This window comes from Artibeus jamaicensis, unplaced genomic scaffold, assembly GCF_021234435.1.
Source record: "Artibeus jamaicensis isolate MK-2021 breed Jamaican fruit bat unplaced genomic scaffold, CSHL_Jam_final contig_548, whole genome shotgun sequence".
Classification (NCBI taxonomy): domain Eukaryota; kingdom Metazoa; phylum Chordata; class Mammalia; order Chiroptera; family Phyllostomidae; genus Artibeus; species Artibeus jamaicensis.
In genome coordinates, this window is record NW_026521883.1 from 14,014,652 (window position 1) to 14,036,428 (window position 21,777).

The following is a 21,777-nucleotide window of genomic DNA, read 5'->3' on the forward strand; positions in this document are numbered from 1 at the left end:
ACCTGTCACTAAGTGTGCCCAGCAGCAAAGGCTTTGGTTCACAGCTGGGCCTCATCCAGCCCGCTTCAAGCCCAGCACAAGTAGCAGCCATCTGCAAATCATTTCGTAACTCACACTGGGTGGCCCCAGGCAGAGCACAGGCTATGGCTGACCTCGGTCTGCACCTCCCTGGAGGCCCTGGAACCAGCACATCTAGTGGACTGCTTCAGACCACATCAAAGCACTACCACCCAACCACCATCACAGGCAACACACTGAAGAGGCATATTCAGTGGGCACCTGACTCCACTGAAGTTAAGTCCTGCTCTGTGAAGTGCGCCCCTGCACAGCTGATATTCTACTGTGGTCTGTGGCTGGGGGTCCAAGGTCTCAGCCAGTCCTTGCAGCTAATTGGTCTGGGGCTAAATCCCTCCTACTGAGTGCCAACAGCAATCAATGTTCAGCTACAACAGGAGAGTGTACTCAGCCCCTGGGGGACAGGTGGTAGCAGTAGGGGCATCTCAAGTGCCCAGCTAGGGAGATCAGGGAAACTGTGCTACTGGACCCAACAGAACACCTACTACATTAGGCGACTCTACCAAGCCTGGAAGATGTAGCAGCTCTACCTAATACACAGAAACAAACACAGGGAAGCAGCCAAACTAAGGAGACAAACAGGTCCCAAATGAAAGAACAGAACAAAACTCCAGAAAAAGAAGGAAACTAAATAGAGACAAGCAATCTACTAGACGCAGAGTTCAAAACACTGGTTAAAATGATGCTCAATGAACTTAGTGAGAAATTCAGTATAAAAAAGGACCAGTCAGAAATGAAGGAATACACTAACTGAAATGAAAAATAATTTACAGGAAATCAACAGTAGAGTAAATGAAGCCAAGAATCAAATCAGCAATTTTGAATATAAGAAAGCAAACAACAACAACCCCCCCCCAAACCCACCCAATCATAACAACAAAAAGAAAAAAGACTTCAAAAATAATGAGGACAGTGTAAGGAGCCTCTGGGACAACTTCAAGCATTCCAACATTCGCATCATGGGAGTGTATATAGAAGAAGAGAGAAAGCAAGGAATGGGAAGCCTATTTGAAAAAATAATGACAGGAAACTTCCCTAACCTGGTGAAGGAAATAGACAGACAAATCCACGAAGCGCAGAGAGTCCCAAACAAGAGGAACCCAATGAGACCCACACCAAGACACATCATAACTGAAATGGAAAACGTTGGCTTTGGTCTGATAGCTCAGTTCATTGGAGCGTCATCCTGATATGCCACGGCAGTGGGTCTGACCCCAAGTCAGCAGGCATATACAGGAATCAGCCAGTGAATGCACAGATAAGTGGCACAGCAAATCAATGCTTCTCTTTCTCTCTCTAAAAAAAAAAAAAATCAGTATGTAGAAAATTTTAAAAAATAAAAATGAATAAAGTGCAAAGGTTAAAGACAGAGAATCTTAGAAGCCATAAGAGAAAAGCAGTTACCTACAAGAGAGCTCCTGTAAGACTGTCAGCTGATTTCTCAACAGAAACTTTACAGGCCAAAAGGTACTGGGAAGAAATATTCAAAGTGATGAAAAGCAAGGACCTGCAAGTAAGATTACTCTATCCAGCAAAGCTATCATTTAGAATCAAAGGACAAAGAGCTTCCCAGACAAGAAAAGGCTAAAAGAGTTCTTCACCACCAAAACGGTATTACATAAGAGACTTCTTTAAGAAGAAACAAAGATCCAAAATATAAACAATTAAATGGCAACGAATACATATCTTATCAACAACTGACTCAAAGAAACCCCCAACAACACAAAAAACAAATGAACAAGCAGAATAGAAACAGAATCATAGATACAGGGAACATTTTAACGATTACCAGGTAGGAGAGGAGTTGGGGACATAAGTGAAAAAGGTGAAGGGATTCAGAAGTACAAATTGGTTGATACGGAATAGTCATGGGGATGTAAAGTACAGCACAGGGAATATAGTCAATTAGAGTCAAATTACTATGTACAGAGTCAGATGGGTACAGGATTTATCATGATGATCATTTAGCAAGTTATGTAATATATAATCACTGGGGTATACACCTGAAAGTAATATAGAAATGTATGTCAGCTATAATTTAAAAATAAGAAAATGATTTTTAAAAGTATAGTAATTAGGAGACTTACGCCAAGATGGAGGCGTAGGTGGAAACACTGTGCCTTCTCGCACAACCAAGTTTAAAAAACAAAGTTTTAGGAACAAAAAACGCAGCCAAAACACAGAAAATTGAACTATACAGAAGTCCGACAACAATGAACCATTCAGCCAGACCAGTAAGAGGGGCGGAGCCAGCAGTGGAGCAGGGTTGGGCAGGAAAGATCCTCCGATCCAGGCCCGCAGGCAGCTGAGGGTGGATCCCAGGTGTGGGGTAGCAACGAGCAGACCCAGTGAGGGTACAAGGCGGCAGGCTGACCACGGTCACACATTTGTGCGCAGATAAACCAGCGAAGGAGCAAGCAGTGAGACAGACCACGCAGGACCCTGCAGCAGGAGGCAGCAGAGGGGACCACTATTGCCCCTCTTTGACCCCGCCCCCACATACAGCGTCACAACCCAGCGACCTGGGCAACCCCGCCCTGGTAAACACCTAAGGCTCCGCTGCTCATAATTAATGGGCGTGAACAGACCAAAAATGGCTCAAGAAGATCTCAAAGCCCCAGAGCCCATAAATCTAAGCGACGAAGAAATAGCAAAACTTTCAGCTGCACAGTTCAAAACACTGGTGATCAGGATGCTCAAAGAACTGGTTGATTTTAGTCACAAATTAGAGGAACAAATGAAGGCTAAACTAATTGAAAGGAAGGGAAATGCACAGGAAAACAATAGTGATGGAAATGAAACTGGGACTCAAATCAATGGAGTGGACCAGAAGGAAGAAAGAAACAACCAAACAGAAAAGAATGAAGAAACACAAATTCAAAAAAATGAGGAAAGGCTTAGGAACCTCCAGGACATCTTTAAATGTTCCAACATCCGAATTATAGGGGTACCAGAAGGGGAAGAGGACCAGCCACCAGTGGAAAACTTATTTGAACAAATAATAAAGGAGAATTTCCCCAATCTGGCAAAGGCAATAGACTTCCAGGAAATCCAGGAAGCTCAGAGAGTTCCAAAGAAGTTGGACCCAAGAAGAAACACACAAGGCACATCATAATTACATTAGCCAAGATTAAAATGAAGGAGAGAATCCTACAAGGAGCAAGAGATCAGGGAACAGTCACCTACAAAGGAGTCCCCATCAGACTGTCAGTGGATTTCTCAAAAGAGACCTTACAGGCAAGAAGGGGCTGGAAAGAGGTATTCCAAGTCATGAAATCCAAAGACCTACAACCAAGATTGCTCTATCCAGCAAAACTTTCATTTAGAATGGAAGGACAGATAAAGTGCTCCTCAGATAAGATCAAATTCAAGGAGTTCATCATCACCAAGCCCTTATTATATGAAATGTTAAAGGGACTTATCTAAGAAAAAGAAGTTAAAGAAACATGAACAGTGAAAGGACAACAAACTCACAGTTATTAACAACCACACCTAAAACGAAAGCAAACTAAAAGGACAGCTAGATCAGGAGCAGAAACATAGAAATGAAGATCTTAAGGAGGGTTAGCAACAGGGGGAGTGGGAGGAGGAGATGGGGGGAGAAGGTACAGAAAATAAGTAGCATAGACAGTAGATAGAAAATAGATGGGGGGGGGCAAGAATAGCATGGGAAATATAGAATCTAAAGGACTTGAGACACATGGCCATAAACTAAAGGGGGGGTAATGGTGGGGATGGGGGGTAGGGTGGAGGGGAATGAAAGGGGGAATAGAACAACTGTAACAGCTTAATCAATAAAAAAATTTAAAAAAAAGAACTTGAGACATGTGGTCATAAACTAAGGGGGGAATGGTGGGGGAGGGGGTGTGCAGGGTGGAGGGGAATGAAGGGGGGAATAGAACTGTAATGGCATAATCAATAAAATATATTTTTTAAAAAGTATAGTAATTATTCTTAGATTAACTGAAAAGTGTCAATAAATAATGTACAAGGAAAACAAACCTCTACAATCTTTCACTGTCGATACTCCACGTAATCAATCTGTCAACCTTCAAGGCTTCTAATTTACAAACTAGTCTTAGAGATTACTATTATTTAAACATCCAATTTCCAAAACTCAGCGACAAGCGGCCTCCAGGTTTCCTTGGAGATTGGAACTAGATGAATTGAGAGTTCTCTTTCTCTTTTTTAAAGTAATAGAAGCCAACTTAAAGATGATTAATATTTTTCAGTGTGGAAAGGTATCTGCTTTAACATGCCTATCTGCTTTAACATGCCTATTACATTATCAAAATTCAACAATCTACACAAGGTAAATCTAGAATTAAACTTACATCTTTACAGAAGCACAATTAATATTTTGAGCTAATTTTTGTCAATAATTTAAAATAACTTTATCTTTTTCTTATCAATAAGCAGTCACTATGTGACTGTTGAGCCATGCTAAAGTAGAAATCAAAATAAAAAATAAAAAGTACTATGGCTGCCCTGGTCAAGTTGCTCAGTGGCTCAACTGCTGTCCCAAAATGCCAAGGTTGTCGGATGGATCCTCAGTCAGGACTCATACATGATACAACCAAAGAATATATAAATAAGTATAAGAGCAAATCGATGTTTTTCTCTTTCTCTCTAAAATTAATAAATAAAAATCTTTCTAAGTATTGTGGTTTACACCAGGCTCTGAAAAGAGTCGCCTTGTGAGAAGCATGCTATCTGAAATAACTAGGGTGGAACTAAATTATGGTAGGCTAACAAAGTCAAGGTGAAAAATTTTGATCGATATGGAATATGCTTAGTTATTCAAATAATTACAAAATAACTATTTGTATGCTAGATCTGTGGGCAGAAGTAAGTCTGATATAGAGTCCTATTCTTCAACAAGGTCCTAATTTAGTGTGACAGAAAGAAACATGACAAAATATAGAATGCTAAGGACAATTTTATAAGTAAAAGCACTTTATATAAACATAAAGGAGAAGGTTGGCATCCATGTCAAAGCAAGAAGAATGTACAACATGATGGCAGGCAAAGAAAATCCTTCACTCCAAATGATGCTGAAACATGGCAAGAAATGGCAGGTTCATGTTTGGAGTGTGAATTTTTCTGTTTTTGTTTTTTAGTGAAAAAAATAAAGTGGAGGCCTGGCTGGTGTGGCTCAGTGGTTTGAGCGCCAGCCAGCCTGCGAACCAAAGGGTCGCTAGTTTTGATTCCCAGTCAGGGCACATGGCTGGGTTGCAGGCCAGGTCCCCAGTTGGGAACGTACAAGAGGCAACCATACACTGATGTTTCTCTCCCTCTCTTTCTCAATGAAAAGTATTTTTTATTAAAACATTTTTTTCTTTAACCTTGACTAGACCAATAATAACTTGGCAATTCTTTCTGATAGCTATTTGCCCATTCTCATAGTAAAGGACCCAAATATTTATTTCCTCGAGCCCTTTACATCTTTTACATCCCCTCGTTTTAAGTAAATGCCTCTTTCTTCAGAGAAAAGGAAGCTATCAAGAATAAACTTCAACATCATCCTTCCCTTTATTCAATCACTAACTTCTCAATTTCTATCAGGATCCACCTTAACCAAATATGCCATTCTGTTCTAAATGTTAGATTTTTTAAAAATCCCTCTACTCTGGGAAGGACCCAAATGGCAACCTTAAGGCTATGAAAGTAGACCAACGTAAAGCCACAGTAATCAGTAATTAAGTGGATCAGACAGGGAGGGTAGGCTGAATTACTAAATGAAGGTCCGCATCCTTAGAATCAACCAAAAGAACTGAACCTTGAAGCCTTCCACGTTTTTTCAGAGCTATGTTCAACAAGCAAGCCAGAAGCACAAACTGCAGAATACAACAGAATTATGCTATCTTAGAATGAACACTGTTTTTTGTTGCTATTGTCCTTGGCCTTAAACTTCATACTCCCACCCAAGCAAATATTCATGTTAAAATGATAGCTTTCATAATTCAGTTACTTATAAATCTCTTGCATAAAATACTTGTCTTATTGTATTGTTCAAATAACTCCCCTTTTCTCTTTCTGTAAAGCAGTAGCAGATACTCCATTATTTTGGAAGTCAGATTTCTAGCAGCTTCAAACCTTGGGAACACAGCCTAAAGGAAAACAATTCTCTCAAGGTCAAAATAATTGTCAGAAAGGCCACACACAGTTCAAAACACAGAAACTATTTTACTTTACATACAGTGCTAATAAGTTTAACTGTCTGGATTCCAGGCATTACAGACAGCACTTAATAACAATTAAGAGTGAGAACAACTAAGGCACTTGTCCCAGTAACTAAAAAGTCAGCAGTTTATCTAGATTAAATAACCGTATTCATATGAAGAGATTCTTAAGGCAACACTGTAAGGTAGCACAGAGTCATAAATCTGAGCCATCCAGGAAACAGACTTATAAAAAAAATTCATGTAGCATGTTTTAGGCTATTTACAACACATGGTTAATAATTTGTAATTGCTTACCAGGTTAAAATGGTAGCATGCTAATGACTAACAGTGTTATCTCAATTTTCATTGAAAATGTACAAAATAAAATGTTCGATAGTACAGAAAGCTGCATTTAAATTCTTAAAAATGGTAAAAGGATAAAAATTTTAAATACTATATAAAATACTTGCAAAATGTGAAACTATGTTCCTAATATGCCAGGACGATCTTCAAACTCAGAAGAAGGAAAACAAAGGTGACCTCCATTATATCTATAATGTTTTATTTATTTTCATTCTTTATTTTCTTTTTGAGAATCTTGTAAAGCAAAATAATGAAAAAGAAAGATTCAAGTTTGTTACTTAAAAACTTTGGTTCCTACTGGTTCTCAATCCTAAAACCTAAGGCTAAATTACAGTAGGACAAAGGCTAAGCTATAGAATTTTCAAAAGCTTTAAAACTGGGAAGTTCAGGACACCTTGTTAATATCATACTGATGCTTCCTTCAACTGTGGTGACAAGGACAAACTCTGACTAAAACCTTTTCTTAGTACTGCAGTTAATATTTCAAGTCAGGTTTCACAAGAGAACTCAGCAATAAATTCTTTCCTAGATCCAGTACCATTTGTTTTCTAAAATATTTAATAAAGTTTCAAGGCAGAAATATTTGACATCAATATCCAGCCAAAGCAACTGGAAAGAGACTCCAACCCACTCCTGCACCATTTACCTGCCCTGAAAGTCTACAAATCATTTGTAAGTGACTTCTTTGATTTTAAAAAGAAACACAATTCTTAAGAGGAGGGTGTACCAGGGTTTTTCCTGAAGAATAAAAGGAAAAAGTGAAATGGGAAGAAATGAGACTTAATCACCCTGTTTTCCATGGCAGAGATTCCTTGAACTACATATTTAATAATGAAGTACAACTACGAATGTCTAAAATCAGTTATCTGAAAGACAATATATGATCTTCTAACAGACAACATATGATCTCGAGGTGCCACTCTACTTCAAACAACTATTTGTATAAAATTATTGTTAGGAACAAAAAATGACAATAAGACACCTTCTTAAGGTACTTTTCAGTATATGAAAGACTAGATGAGGGCCTTTCCCCCAATTTCCTTTCAACTAATAGAGAAATGTACATTACTAAAACTACAGCCCTAAGTTCTCCCATAACCTTTCATTTTTTTCATTTTTTATTTATTGATTTTTAGAGAGGGGAAAGGAAGAGAGAGAGTGTCAATCTATTGTTCCACCCATTTATGCACTCATTGGTTGATTCTTGCATGTGCCGGACTAGGAATCAAATCCTCAACCTTGGCATATCAAGACACACTCACTGTAAACAACTGAGCTACCCAACCAGGGCATGTTCTCCTTTCATCTTCACAGTAACACCAAGGTCCCCACCTCTCAAATCAGGCAGCACAGTCTCCATTACCCTTCAGTGGGCAGAGAACTGTAAGCTATAATACAACACTTGAAAGTTAAAAGAGAATAAAGATTTCCCTGGCTGAATTGCTCAGCTGTTTAGAACATCATCCCCATTTGCCAAAGTTGCAGGTTTTATTCCTGGTCAGGGCACATACAGAAAGTAACCAATGAGTGCATAAATAGGAACAACAAATCGACGTTTCTATCTCTGAGCCTGCCCGCCCCCTGTGCCCCCACCATCACCCCTCACCTGCCCTGGTCTCCCTCCCTCCCCTTCCCGTCTCTCCCTCTTTAATCAATAAATTTTAAAAAGAAAATAAAAAATCAACCACAAAACTTGTCTAGAAATATATAAATAATCAGCAATATAAAAAGGAGTAATTAAAAATTAGCTTACAAAACATATTCCAAAATCTGTTTTTAACCATGATCTCACATAATGGTTTAAACGAAACGTCCACCATATTCTCAAACTACACAAAACTGAAAAGGGATTACATATAAAATGAATGACACAATCAGGACCTGAAAATAAAAGCTTAGAATGGTCAGCAAAATCACTTAAAAATAAAAACTTTAATACATTTAAAGTACTAATCTAAATCTACCTTTCATACAGATGAGACATGGGGAGGAATTTTTAAAAATGGTTTCATTAAATAATTTGCCTAAAATTATTATCTGGGTAATATTCAGAGGCATTCACTCACAAATGCCTCAAGTTATCATTTTAATCGAATTCTGTAAAAAAAGAATATAATATAACCATCTTTTTGTCAGACATAAATATCAATGTTTCTTGTCTGAATTTATCAAATTTTAAAGACTTTTTCATAAATCATCACCATCTGGTGACTTCTGTAAAAGTAGAATGGAATAAAGTGAGTTCTACCAGCACCTTCCCTCACAGAGATACCCTCACAAAAATTATTCTCTAGCTAAAAACACAAAATTTGAACAAAGAAATCCTCCCAAAACTAGTAACATGGAAAGTAAAATGTTTATAACCCAAAGCACAAGAGAGGGGCAATCGGAAGACTGTTACAAGTTTCTTGTACATGAAATAGTGTCAATTTATTATTCCCTGAAGGCAGACTGTGAAAAAAGTTTAAGATGCATAGTGTAAACTCTAGAGCAACCACACAAAAAAAATAATAAAACATATAAGTATAGTTAATTAAGTCAAAAGTGGAAATAAAATATAATACAAAAAAACAAAAACACAAGCATAAGGGGAGCAGGACATGAGAATAAAACACAAAACAATAGAACACATGAGATAAATAGAAAACAAACCAGATGACAGATTAAAATTCAACTGTATTAAAACAGGGTACTGCTGGCATAAAAATAGACTGGAGTCCAGAAACAGATCACACTGTCACCAAATGATTTTCAACAAATAATGAAGAAGGAAAAGTCTTTTCAACAAACAGTGGTAGAACAACTGGTGAGCCACATGGAAAAAAAAATCTGAACCCTTACCACACCAGACACAAAAATTAACTCAAAAAGGATCACAGACTTAAACCTAAAAACTAAAACTATTAAACTTCTAAAAGATATGAAACACAAAATTTGTATGATCATACCATGGGCAAAGATTTTGTAAAATACAAAAAGCATTAACCATTTTTTACAACTTGATAAACTAAACTTTATCAAAATGAAAACATGCTCTTCAGAAATACCACTAAGAAAACAAAAAGATAATCTAACAAGCTAAAGATGAAGAAAATCATATATGCATGTAATTTATATGTATACATAAATACACAGATACCTGAATCCAAATATACATAAACTCTTACATCTTAATAAGACAACTTCCCCCTGAAATATAGGCAAACGATCTCAAAACATATAAATGGCCAGTAAGTTCATGTCAAAATGCTGAATATCTTTAGTTATCAGGGAAATACAAATTAAAACCATAATAAGATATAACTATACAGCCAATAAAATGCTAAAATAAAACACAAAAACATCAAATGTTAACAAGGATGTGGCACAATGGGAAATCCACACACAACTCTTTGGCAGCTTCTAATGAAATTACACATCCATCTAACCTATGAACCAGTAGTTCCCTGTAAGGTATTTCAAACCATTACAGGTTTGAAAACATAGGCACACAAAAAGATCTGTATGTGAATGCTCATAGCTTTACTTATAATAACCAAAAACTTGGGAAAAACAAATCTCCAGCAAGTGGACAAATGATACAAAGATGTAACAGGACACCAAATAGCAACTACAAAGAAGGAACTACTGATACAAGTACTGCCAACATTATAGATGAATTTCAAAAACATCCTGCTAAGGGAAAGAAATTAGATACAAAGTATCTCTATGATTCCATTGATATTGATGTTCTAGAACAGACAAATCTAACCTAAAGTGAAAAAGAAAATTTAAACACTGGCTGTATTGTACAAAGGATAGGGAAAAGACTGAATAGATAGGTGCATAAGGGAACTTTTTGATGTGCAGGTAATGCTCTATTTCTTCATAAGGATTTGGATTGCACAAATGTATACATTTGGCAAAACTTAAATGGCAGACTTAAATTTGTGCATTTCTTTATATATGTAAATTTTACTTTATTTTTTATATTTAAATTCATTTTTAGACAGAGAAGGGAGAAAGGGAGGGAGAGAAACATCAATGTGTGGTTGCCTCTTGCACACTCCTAATTGGGGACCTGACCCACAACCCCGGCATGTGCCCTGACCAGGAATCAAACCGGTGACCCTTTGGTTTGCAGGCCAGCGCTCAATCCACTGAGGCACACCAGCCAGGACTATATATTCTCCTTTAAAAACAACTGCATTTGAATGGCAGGCTGAATATAAAAAAAGAAACAGAACTATAAGCAAATATTCAACTATAGTTAATGATACGGAAGCTGAATTTGTTTAGGGGTAAATGCACTGATGTCTGCAACCTACTTTAAAATGCAAAAAACAATCACAAAACTCTAATAAGCTTGACTGATTAAGGTTAAAGGAACAAACACATAGAAAAATGTGATAAAGCAAAAATAGCAAACTTATCTGCAGACTCAAGGTGGTGGGGAGATAGGCATTCACTGCCACAATTCTTTTAACTTTTATTTATGTTTGAGATTTTTTCACAATAAAATGCTAGAGTGATCACATTATAGGACAAACAAATGTCAAATCACTATACTGTACACTCAAAACTATTATACTGCAGCCAACTATACTTCAACATAAAAATAATAAAATAATAAAATATACTTTTAATAAAAATTAAAAGCTGGAGAGGAAACATTTGAAGACCAAAAGAAGCTCAATACAAAAGTGTGATACTATATAATTCTATTTATATGAAGTTGTAGAAGAAAGAAAACTAATCCGTAATGTTAAAAATCAAATCAGTGGTTGCCTAGGTCAGGAGATGAGGTAACTTGTGGCACAGGAACAAGAAAAAACTTTCTAGGGTGATGGAATGTTTATGTCCTCCTTGGGGTGTTAGTTACATGGATGTATATGATGTCTGTCCAGAAAAAGTCCAGCTATTGTTAGTATAACGAAAATGGTTTGTACGACATCCCATGTAAGCTGGCAGCCAAGGGGAGTGGGCTGCATTGCACACTTACAATGACTTCACTGTACTAGTCAGTAGGGGAGGTAGAAACCACTGAGTGAGCATGTGCACTGTGTGGCCATTGCATTCAAAATGACTGAGCAAGTACAGCAATGTTTCTGCATCACCTTTTGCATGAAGCTTGAATGTTCCTCCGCAGAACCTATTTGGGTGATTGAGAAGGCTGCAGCTATGGGCAACTGGTGACTGTCGGCTTCATCACAACAATGTACCCACTCATATATCACGTTTCACACAGTTTGTTGAGGAAACGTCCAATCGCCCAGGTCACTCAGCCCCTCTATGGCCCAGATTTGGTGTGCTGTGACTTCTGGCTTTTCCCAAAACTAAAATCACCTTTGAAAGAGAAGAGACTTCAGTTCTTCAATGAGATTCAGGAAAATAATGACAGGGTAACTGATGGTGATTGGGAGAACTGTGTGAGGTCCCAAGGGGCCTATTTTAAAGGGGACTGAGGTGTCACTGTCCTATATACAATGTTTCCTGTATCTTGTATCTTCTTCGATAAGTGTCTCTATTTTTCATATTACATGGTTGGATACCTTCTAAACAGACCTCATAGACATTTACCCAAGCTTAATGAAATGCACAGTAACACATGCTTTTACTGAATATAAATTATATCTCAACTAAATAGCTTTTAAAAATATGTTCACTAGCCCTGGCTGGTGTGGTTCAGTGGACTGAGCACCAGTTTGTGAACCAAGGTGTTGCTGGTTCGATTCACAGTCAGGGCACGATTGGGTTGCAGGCCAGGTCCCCAGTAGGGGGTAAGAGGCAACCACACATTGATGTTTCTCTCCCTCTCTCTCCTTCCTGTCCCCTCTCTAAAAATAAATAAATGAAATCTTAAAAAATATGTATGTTCACTATAGAAAATCTGGAATAGACAGAAAAAGCACAGAGAAAACTTGCCCCCACCTCCAATCACACCATCCAGATAAAACATCACCATCCTTCCCTCTCTTTTGACAAAAGACTGCCCACTGGATACAAACATACACCTTACTGTTTTCCTTAAAGGCAATAGAGAAATACTAGTTAAGCCCCGGTATTCCGGAATTCCTTTTTCTGGTGACTCAAAACCTATGGACTCAAAAACCACTTTACCTTATCACTACTATGAATCTTTAGCAAGTTACTAACCATTATGTACCTAAATGTCCTCATTAGCAAATTGGAAATATTTAGTTCCTCAAAGGGTTGTTAAAAATTTTAAGCAAGACAATGTACGCGTATTCTGGCTTTTATTACTGTTTTTGAAGTTGAAGACTCAACTAGCTTAGAAATAATCCTGGCAAAAAAGTCCACTGACTTTACATTTGAACTTATTTTTAAAAAACAGGCCTTCAATTTTCTAGGTATACTCACCTCAAGCTAGTCTATCCTATCTGAGTTGAACCTCTTGAAGATCAGACCAAAACTCTGAGTTATTAAAGACCTAAAGCAAAGGTTGGAGTAAGACAGTAAATAAAAATAAAACAGTAAACTAGTTTGGAAAAATGGTAGCTACTGAGCATGTAGAATTTAATGGGGTGAGCAAAACTGCCCAAAGAAAATTTCTCCTTGAATGAAGTCCAAAGAGTTTCAGATAAAAGTTATTTTTGCTCTGCCTATGTCGTTCAGGTCAAAATATGTAACCTAAGAGCATTAGTTAAAGAGTATGTGCTAAAAAATGAGAACAAGAGTCATAAGAGAAAAACTAGGAAAAGGGCTGACATTCCATTAATTTTTTAAAAGATTTTATTTGTTTTTAGAGAGAGGGGAAGAAAGGGAGAAAGAGAGGGAGAGAAACATCAATGTGTGAGAGAAACATCAGTCCATTGCCTCTTTCGTGCCCCCAATCAGGGACATGGCTCTCAACCTAGGCATGTGCCTTAACCTGGAACCAAACTGGTGAAACTTCACTTTGTGGACCAACCCACTGAGCCACAATGGTCAGGGCAAGAATTTTAAGGACTGAAGGTAAAAAACATACTGAAAACTGGATCAGGGAGAACACTTCTGGATAGAGAGTGTATTCACAATGTGAATTAACCATATGAATGCCCTGGCCAGGGAGCTCAGTTAGTTAAAGCATCATCCCAATCCTCCAAGGTTGTAGGCTCGAACCCCAGTCAGGGCACATACAAGAATCAACCAATGAATGCATAAATAAGTAGAACAATAAATCAATGTTTCTCTTTCTTCCTAAATTAAAATTTAATAAATTTAAAATTTTTTCTAAACTACGATAAATTTTTAAAAGTTTCTAAACTACATGAAGACAAGAAAAAAATAATTTAAACCATGCAGATTATGCTTGCTATTCTGCTCAATGACTATATGCCCAGAACGCAAAACGATAAAATTTTACTGTTCTCTGGTTAGTCTCACTTCCCATGTGTCTCTCATGTGAGCACCTTGCTATGCTGTCAGATTCTAACGTTTATAGCCATCTATTTTTCCCACTACATGGACCATACATACAGACTACTATTTCATCTGGTTTTTAACAATAAAACATAATTTGTTCCAACACTACAGGAAAAACAATGTGTTAGACTTTGAGAAATGGTATGTCTATATTTTATATTTTATGGGCAACTTGAGGGATTTCCAAGATTGTTCTGGCTAAATGACATTTTTGTCTTCCGAGAGCAAAAGTTAAAATTCAGAGAGGAAAGTTAAATCCTTGCAGTAAGAAACAAAAATAGCAAGCTATTAAAAAAATTCTAGGATACTGATTTGAGGAAAGCAAGAATTCATTACCCTGTATGTTAATATCACCACTTTATTCAACAAACTTTTTTATTTTTTGCTACCAATCTTTAATTATTAGGTAATAATTAAGAAGACAGTTAATATACTACCGTGTCCAAAAATACTTCATAGTCTAGAAAAACACAGTAATCCTAACCCAAATGTGATAAATACAAGTCAAGCCTACACACATTTACTTAAACACTCTTTGGGCAATCTTCAGAATTTTGGTTTCAATATACATAAACTGTGAGTTCTTCCAGATATCAGAGAAAAAGGTAACTGTGACTTAGTAAAGATAATGAGAGAAAAGGAAAAATATGTTAAACTGAAGTTTGGTCAAGACAAAAAGATGATGACTGAAAAGTAAGTCCAGGCCTTAGAACTGCTACCCAGAACTGCTATCTATGAAGAAAAATATTCACAAACACACACACACACACACACACACACACACACACGCGCGCACGCGCACTTGTTAATATCACCATTGATATCATCAGAGAGGTCCTAAGAGGCTGCCAAGCTCATAGTGGGAGATATGTTTTCCAAAACTCTAATTTTTGCTTGAGAGCCTAAATTTTATCTTGGCAACAAATTGTCCGTTGTTTTCCCTGAAGCAACAGGCTCACTTCATTTATTTTTAAGAAAATATGTATAAATACCCAAGTTTAAATAACCATAGTCTGTCATTCTTGCAAGTAAAAATAGTGTTCCATGAAAAAGCAACTGGTTAGCCCAGCTTGCAAGTCAACCCACAAGTATTTTTCAAGACAAGCATCATACTTTCGTATACAGCAGAAGCACTTTATAACATTCTTCCTATTTTGTCACATGAAATATTAGACATGCACTTGAGTCAAGATTAATAAAATTAACAAGTTTTACTAGTTCATCAGTGAAATATTTTTCCCTATGAATGTGTATAGATGTGAAGAATATAACTATTAGCAGTTTTTCCCACTGTCTAGATATGCCATGCAAGGCCAGCAGTTTTATGCACCACTGTATTTGCACCATCAGTGCAAATGTCAACATAGTTAAGTAGCAAAGAAGAATTTAATATTATTATGAAGTAGTTTCACCCTAGAAGGCCCTTTGAAACATTTGCAGACCCCCTTAAGAATCCAGACCACATACTGAAAACCACTGCTCTGCTGTTAAACATGAAATAGGAAGAGGAGATGCAGCTCCAGGAAAAAGAAACTGAGTGGCAGGAAGACAGAGACTGCAAGGAGAATAGTTTTCCCTGTGCACCCTTTGTGTGTTATAAATTTGGTAATGTTTACATGCATTACTTTTACTTTTAAAAATAAATAATTAAAAAACAAAAACTGCCATCAAAAGTGGCTAAGTAGACATATAAGAATGCTATTTAGAAATATGAAGGTGAATACCAGAAAAGAAAATCTTAACAGCTGGAAATGTTTCTCCTTAGGAAGTGGCACTGGGGGATTAGGAGGGGTTACAGAGGAGATTGCTGCTTTTCAGTAGAAGCCTTTGGAACAGTAGAAGCCTTTGGAACCGACATTTGTAACCATGTACAGATGTTAATTGGTTCAAAACTAAAAATCATTCAAAATATTATTTGAAAATACTCATGCCAAGTTTTAAAAGATTTTAAAATAAGGACATACTCATGTACAGGTGAGAGAATGTCTATGAAATATACCAAGATATAAAAGTAACTAACTGCCTGAATATAATGTAATACTGTGCCTGTGAGTTTCCTATAGTATAATTATTCTATATTATACCAAAAAAATTTCATTTACAAAGCTAGTTAAAAAGCAACAATTTCCTTCTGACCAGAGAGTCTTAAGATTTAAAAACACTCTTAAGTATGTAAATCTTAAGTTATTTTTTAACACAGATTAGTTAAACTGTTCCCTAAATACCTCCTCCACACACACGGTAAAATAACCTTTTTACTTTATTCTTTGTTTCACTCGATCACACAATTAAGATCATATCAGAATCACTTATTTGAAAAACAAAGTCAAAAAATAAAATGGTTGCTTTTTGAAGGAGGATTGACTAGGGGTGGTGAACACACAATACAATACAATACACAGAAGACATGTATTACAGAATTTTACATCTGAAACCTAGTTTATTAACCAATGTCACCTCAATAAATTCAATAAAAAAGTAAACAAAAATCATTTTTGGGGGGCAAATATAACAAACTAACTTATGTAATTATTACTTTATAAATAAAATCTTCATAGAACTATAAATCCGCTATAAAAATCTAATTTATATTTAGTTTCTCAGAGGATGTCCTGATCCAGGAAAGAAGAGATTGCTGTATATAAATAGATAACTCAAAAGCAAGTTGGATTTCCTACTAAATGGAACCAAGGCTTCTTGGAGAATGGCTAATTCCAGGATTGAGACAGAATCAAGAAAAACTTGGAACATTTCGATGTTTCAGAAAGAAGGAAATACTCAAAAAAATTTAAGAGATTTTGCCAAAAAGACATGAAACCAGAGTGAACAGGCAACCACTGAGCAAATCTGGGACAACTGGAACATAAAAAAATAAAGGCGCTAATGGACTGTAACCCATAATAAAACAGAAAGTATATATATCCATATTGATAACAGAGGTAAAAAGGATGCTTCTTCCTACAACAGAATGCCTACTGGCAAGGTAGAGGACATGGAGGAGTTAGAAAAATAACCATTTTGCAACCATCAAAGTAAAGATCAGTATAGGCAAGAATCATCAATACATGCTAAATCCAAGAAGCAAATTTGATGAGGATAGAGAAGATCTAATTAGAAGCAGATATCTGCACTATCTCAAAGTTATTCTCAGGGATTGCTTGTTAGATGCAAAGGGAAAAACAATAACTATTCTGTGAAGAAACCAGACAACACTGTGACCAGGTAATTACAAACCAACATCACCCATGAAGGACAGACCAATGACACATGCTTTTGTTCCTACCTGGAAAAGAACACAAAATTCCTGGCTGAGGATGTTTAATCTGAATCTAATTATGAGGAAACATCAGACAAATCCAAATTAAAGAATATTTTCTAAAATATGTAGCTTATGTTCTTCAAAAATGTTAATGTAATGAAAGAGAAAGGCTAAGGTGCTATTTTGGATTAAAGGCAACTAAGTCACAGCAACTAAATGCAATTTGAGATCTGGAGTGGATCCTATGGGGAAAATGCTATAAAGAAACAAATGCCACTTACTGAGACAAATTTAGCAAACTGGAATAGGGTCTATAAAGTTTCATATTATTAGTATTAAATTTCTGAATTTAGTAAATGTACTGTGATAATGCAAGAAAACACAATACACAGTGGATATTTAAAGACGAAAGGGCAAAATATATACAATTTACTCTAAAGTGATACAGAGCCCTGGCTGGTATGACCCAGCTGGTTGGAGCATATCCCTTAACCAACGAGTTGCAGGTTCCATTCTTGGTCAGGGAACGTATCTAGGTTGAGGGTTTGACCCCGGGTCCAGGCATGTACAATGCCTGGTACGGGAGGCAACCAATTGACGTTTCTCTTACACATCGATGTTTCTCTCTCTCCCTTCCTCTCTTTAAAAGCAATGAAAAGATATCCTCTAGTGGGGATAAAAATAAAATTGTAATAAAATAAATAAAAATAAAGTGATACAGAAAGCAGAATGAGTAAGCAAATGTGACAAATGTTAAAAATTGGTAAATCTGAGTGTAGGCTATTTAAGAGTTCTCAGTACTATTTTATGCTTTTGTATTTGAAATAATTTCAAAATAAAAATTTAATTAAAGGCAAATTGGGATGTGAAAAGACAGTGAGAACAAGTGATTTATCCTGATGTCCTAGAGGACATATGAATAAGGGCAATGGCTACAAAAGTGACTCAGAATGGCACACAGCCAGCTTCATATAGAATTTCTTAAATTTTTAATTCTCTAGAAAAAGAAAAATACTTTTTAAGGAACCACATAAATACTAAGACACTATACCCTCCACAAAAACCTACTTTTCACGTTAATATAAGACAAACTAAGGGACTAATACTTCCTCCAGCAAACCACAAGCTTCTCACAGGCAGGCCTAAAGGTCCTGATCGTTGTTTTAACTGGAGCACTGACAAAGTGTCTGAAATGACAAAGTGATTGTCATTTGACAAATGACAAAGTGTCATCCTCTCTCCTTTCCCCTCTCGCTCTCTAAAATAAATAAACAAAAAATAAAATAATAACATATAAGCTCAGTAATATCTGTTTTTAAACATTTGTCACTCAGTTCTCCTGCAATGATCTGAAATATAACACTCATATTTGTTGAATAAATGGTATACATTATTTCAAATATATTTCTAAACATGAGCATTTTTAAAACTCACAAAAGCAGAGAGCATTATTAATACCCGCATACCTATCACCTAACCCCAACGATTATCAAGATTGCACCACACTTGCTTCATCTCCCCACTCCTGTTTTTGCTTGAAGTATTTTAAAACAAATACCAGACATCTTATTTCTCTTCCTCATTCTTCAGTCTCCACTCCTAAAAAATATGGGCATATTCTTACACAAACATGCCATTATCAGCCCTAACAAAATTAACAATATTTCCTTGACATCATCTAATACCCACCCACATTCAAATTTTCCCTATGGTGTTCTAAAAGAAACTTTCTTTCTTTGTTGGGGTCAGGATTTAAACAAGGTCAACACATTGTAAGTGGCTGCTACCTATACAATATATTTAACCTTTCTTTTTAAATTATCTACCTGCAATTATGAAAAACCCTAACAGACAAATCAAACAGTTTTCACTTGTCGATCCTCCAGAATCAAACCCAATTCAATACATTTTTTGTTCCTTTTGTCTGTAGCACTCTGTCTCCAGACTACCACTATGGCTAACACTTTCCAGTCACTAATTGCAAGTCAAGTATTACCTCTAAAAAGAGGCTCTCTCTAATCACTCAATCCGTAGTAGAGCTTCCCTTCCATTAATTCTCCATTGCATGGCCCTATTTTCTTCATGGCACTTAACACTACCTAAAGCTATTGTTTCCTCCTATAGAATATCAACTCCATGAGGGCAGCGGTGCCTTCTGCACTGAAGACCAAAAACAATGCCAAGAACATGAGGTATTCAATAAATACTTACTGAGTGACTAAATAATAATAAAGTACCTCTATGTAAAATGTAAACTCAGGCCCTGGCCGCTTAGCTCAGTTGGTTAAGAGCATCATCGGTATATACCAAGGTTGCAGGTTCCATCCCTGGCCAAGGCACATACAAGAATCAACCAATAAATGCATCAGTAAGTGGAACAACAAATCGATGTTTCCTTTCGTTCTCTCTCTCCTTTCCTCTCTCACTCTCTAAAATAAATAAACAAAAAATAAAATAATAACATATAAGCTCAGTAATATGTTTTTAAACATTTGTCACTCAGTCCTCCTGCAATGGTTTTATATCAAGTACCTGTAGAAACCTGGGCCTGCAGTTATCAAGAATCTGTGGCATGCAGGAAAGAGAGAACAGATGTGTTTGGCATCCAATGTAATTCTGGACTTTTACTGAACAGTAAAAAGTATTCCTCAGGTTCCTGAAAGAAATATTATTCAGGATGACTTACAGACTACTATTAGGAGTAAACAAAGTTTCTTTTTTTTTTTTTTACCATGGTTAAATGACAAGAAATAGACTGCAGTAAAATAATCCAAGACTTTTAGATTCCTTTCAGAATAAAAAGACTTCTTTCGAATCCTATCTGCTCTTTTTGTCTAACAAACACAACCAAAGACTAGTATAAAAAATAACATAAGATGAAATTTTTACTAGAAGATACACAGTAACCGTCGAAATGTAGATCTTCACCCTCCTAAAGCTAAGTAAAACCATTATTACAGATCTTTTACGTAATAACAAAATTACATTCCAATATCTGAAAGCAATGACAAACAAAACTGAGAAAGGAAGTGTAACTATAGCTTATCTTTTCTCCGGTCTGTTCTTACGGTTCAAGAGGTCCCTAAAATAAAATTAAACATAAAATACCAAATAAAATAAAGTTTGGATCGACAGGTTTAAAAACTGTAAAGCCTGTGTCCACTGGCATCTTACCATTCCAGAGTCCTGCATGTACGTCAAGAAACAGGAAAACATACAATACAATGGAGTAAGTCCGCACCACAAACACGAACAAATTAAGTGAATGCCCTACACTTTCTGGTATTTCCTTAAATGTTGAAACTTAGACTTATGTTAAAAAGTACCTGTAACGATTTATTATAATCTACTGACCAACTATTGTGAAAACTCTATTTCTACAGTATAAAACAGCTATTTCCATTAGACCACTGCCACTAATTGATAAATTATCTAAAGACAATAAATATACCGAGCTTCTTTTTGAATGACCAACTCTACAAAATCTGAGGCGTCGGTATTTCTGCAGTTCCGCGACCGACGTTCCTTGATCGCACAGGAAGGCAACTCCCCAACCGTCAGGGCTGACTTACGCCCTCCAAGCACTTGGGGTGCGGGTTACCTTCATCGCTCCATTGTCAAATCGCACTCCCACGCCTCGGTCCTCAGCCCCCATCCTAAGACTGTAGGAAGAGTCAAAAAAGAAATCCCCTCGCCCACACTCACTTCCTGTGTGGGGTGTGGGTGTGTCTGCAGACCAATGCTCTGCTTGAACGAAGTCAAATCTGAGGAGACCCAGACCCTAAGGCAAGACGCAGCCAGCAAGAACCGGCCGGTCGCCGACCCCAGCCTTCCGCCGCCGCAGCCCTTCCTCTTTCTCCCCTCCAGGCCGGCCCCTCCCCCGTGGCGCGCACGCGCGGCCTCTAATCGATCCCCCTACCCCCTGACCCCCCTCACCTTAATCATTAGCCACCCTCTTCCCAGGGTCCTGGAATCGCTGGCCCAGTAAGGAAGACAGGAGATAGAAGGGTGGAAGAGGATGTGTTGAAAGCCAGTGATCTGCGGTTCAGATCTCGGCCTAATAGGCCCCTATAGTCAACAGCAGCTACTGTCACCGCCACCAAAACTGTGCGAGCGGCAGCGCCTGGTTCGGCCCAGCTCACCCGGTTTGGGTTTAGAATGCCTAATTTACTCCCACAGGAACTCCTTCCCCGCAGCTGTGGGCGTTTCTGTGCTGCGCAGACCTAACACCTCGCCGCCACCGTCGCCGCCACTGCTGCTGATCTGCTGCTGCCGCCGCCTTACCAATCCCTCCTCTATCGAGCAAGCACGACAGTCCGGGGCTTTACGACAGTTCGGAAAGTGAGAGCGCTGTAGCCTTCACGCCTCCGTGAACATCTGTTTGTTTCTGCGCTTGCTCAGATGCTAGTTTCTCACTGTCCCGCCCCTTCTTCTCCGATCCTCCCCTTTGTGCTCGGTTTATCAGTTTCTTCGTGAAGCAGTACTGTATCGGGGAGCTCCTCACAGCATTTT

At 37.4% G+C, this 21,777-nt stretch overlaps 1 protein-coding gene across 7 annotated transcripts in view; it reads right to left on the reverse strand.

Annotated features, from left to right (window-relative positions):
* The window catches only part of RNF111 (ring finger protein 111), an 87,975-nt gene extending 66,398 nt beyond the window's left edge, over nt 1-21,577 (reverse strand). For 5 of the 7 annotated variants that reach the window (XM_053670066.1, XM_037150995.2, XM_037150997.2 and 2 more), the window contains exon 1: nt 21,202-21,577. The gene's annotated coding sequence lies outside the window, so the exon portion shown is untranslated. Of the gene's footprint in view, nt 1-19,797; nt 19,929-21,201 lie in introns of those variants that run through there. The other 2 variants (XM_037150992.2, XM_053670064.1) reach the window with 2 other exon arrangements.
* Between the last annotated feature and the right edge of the window lie 200 nt (nt 21,578-21,777).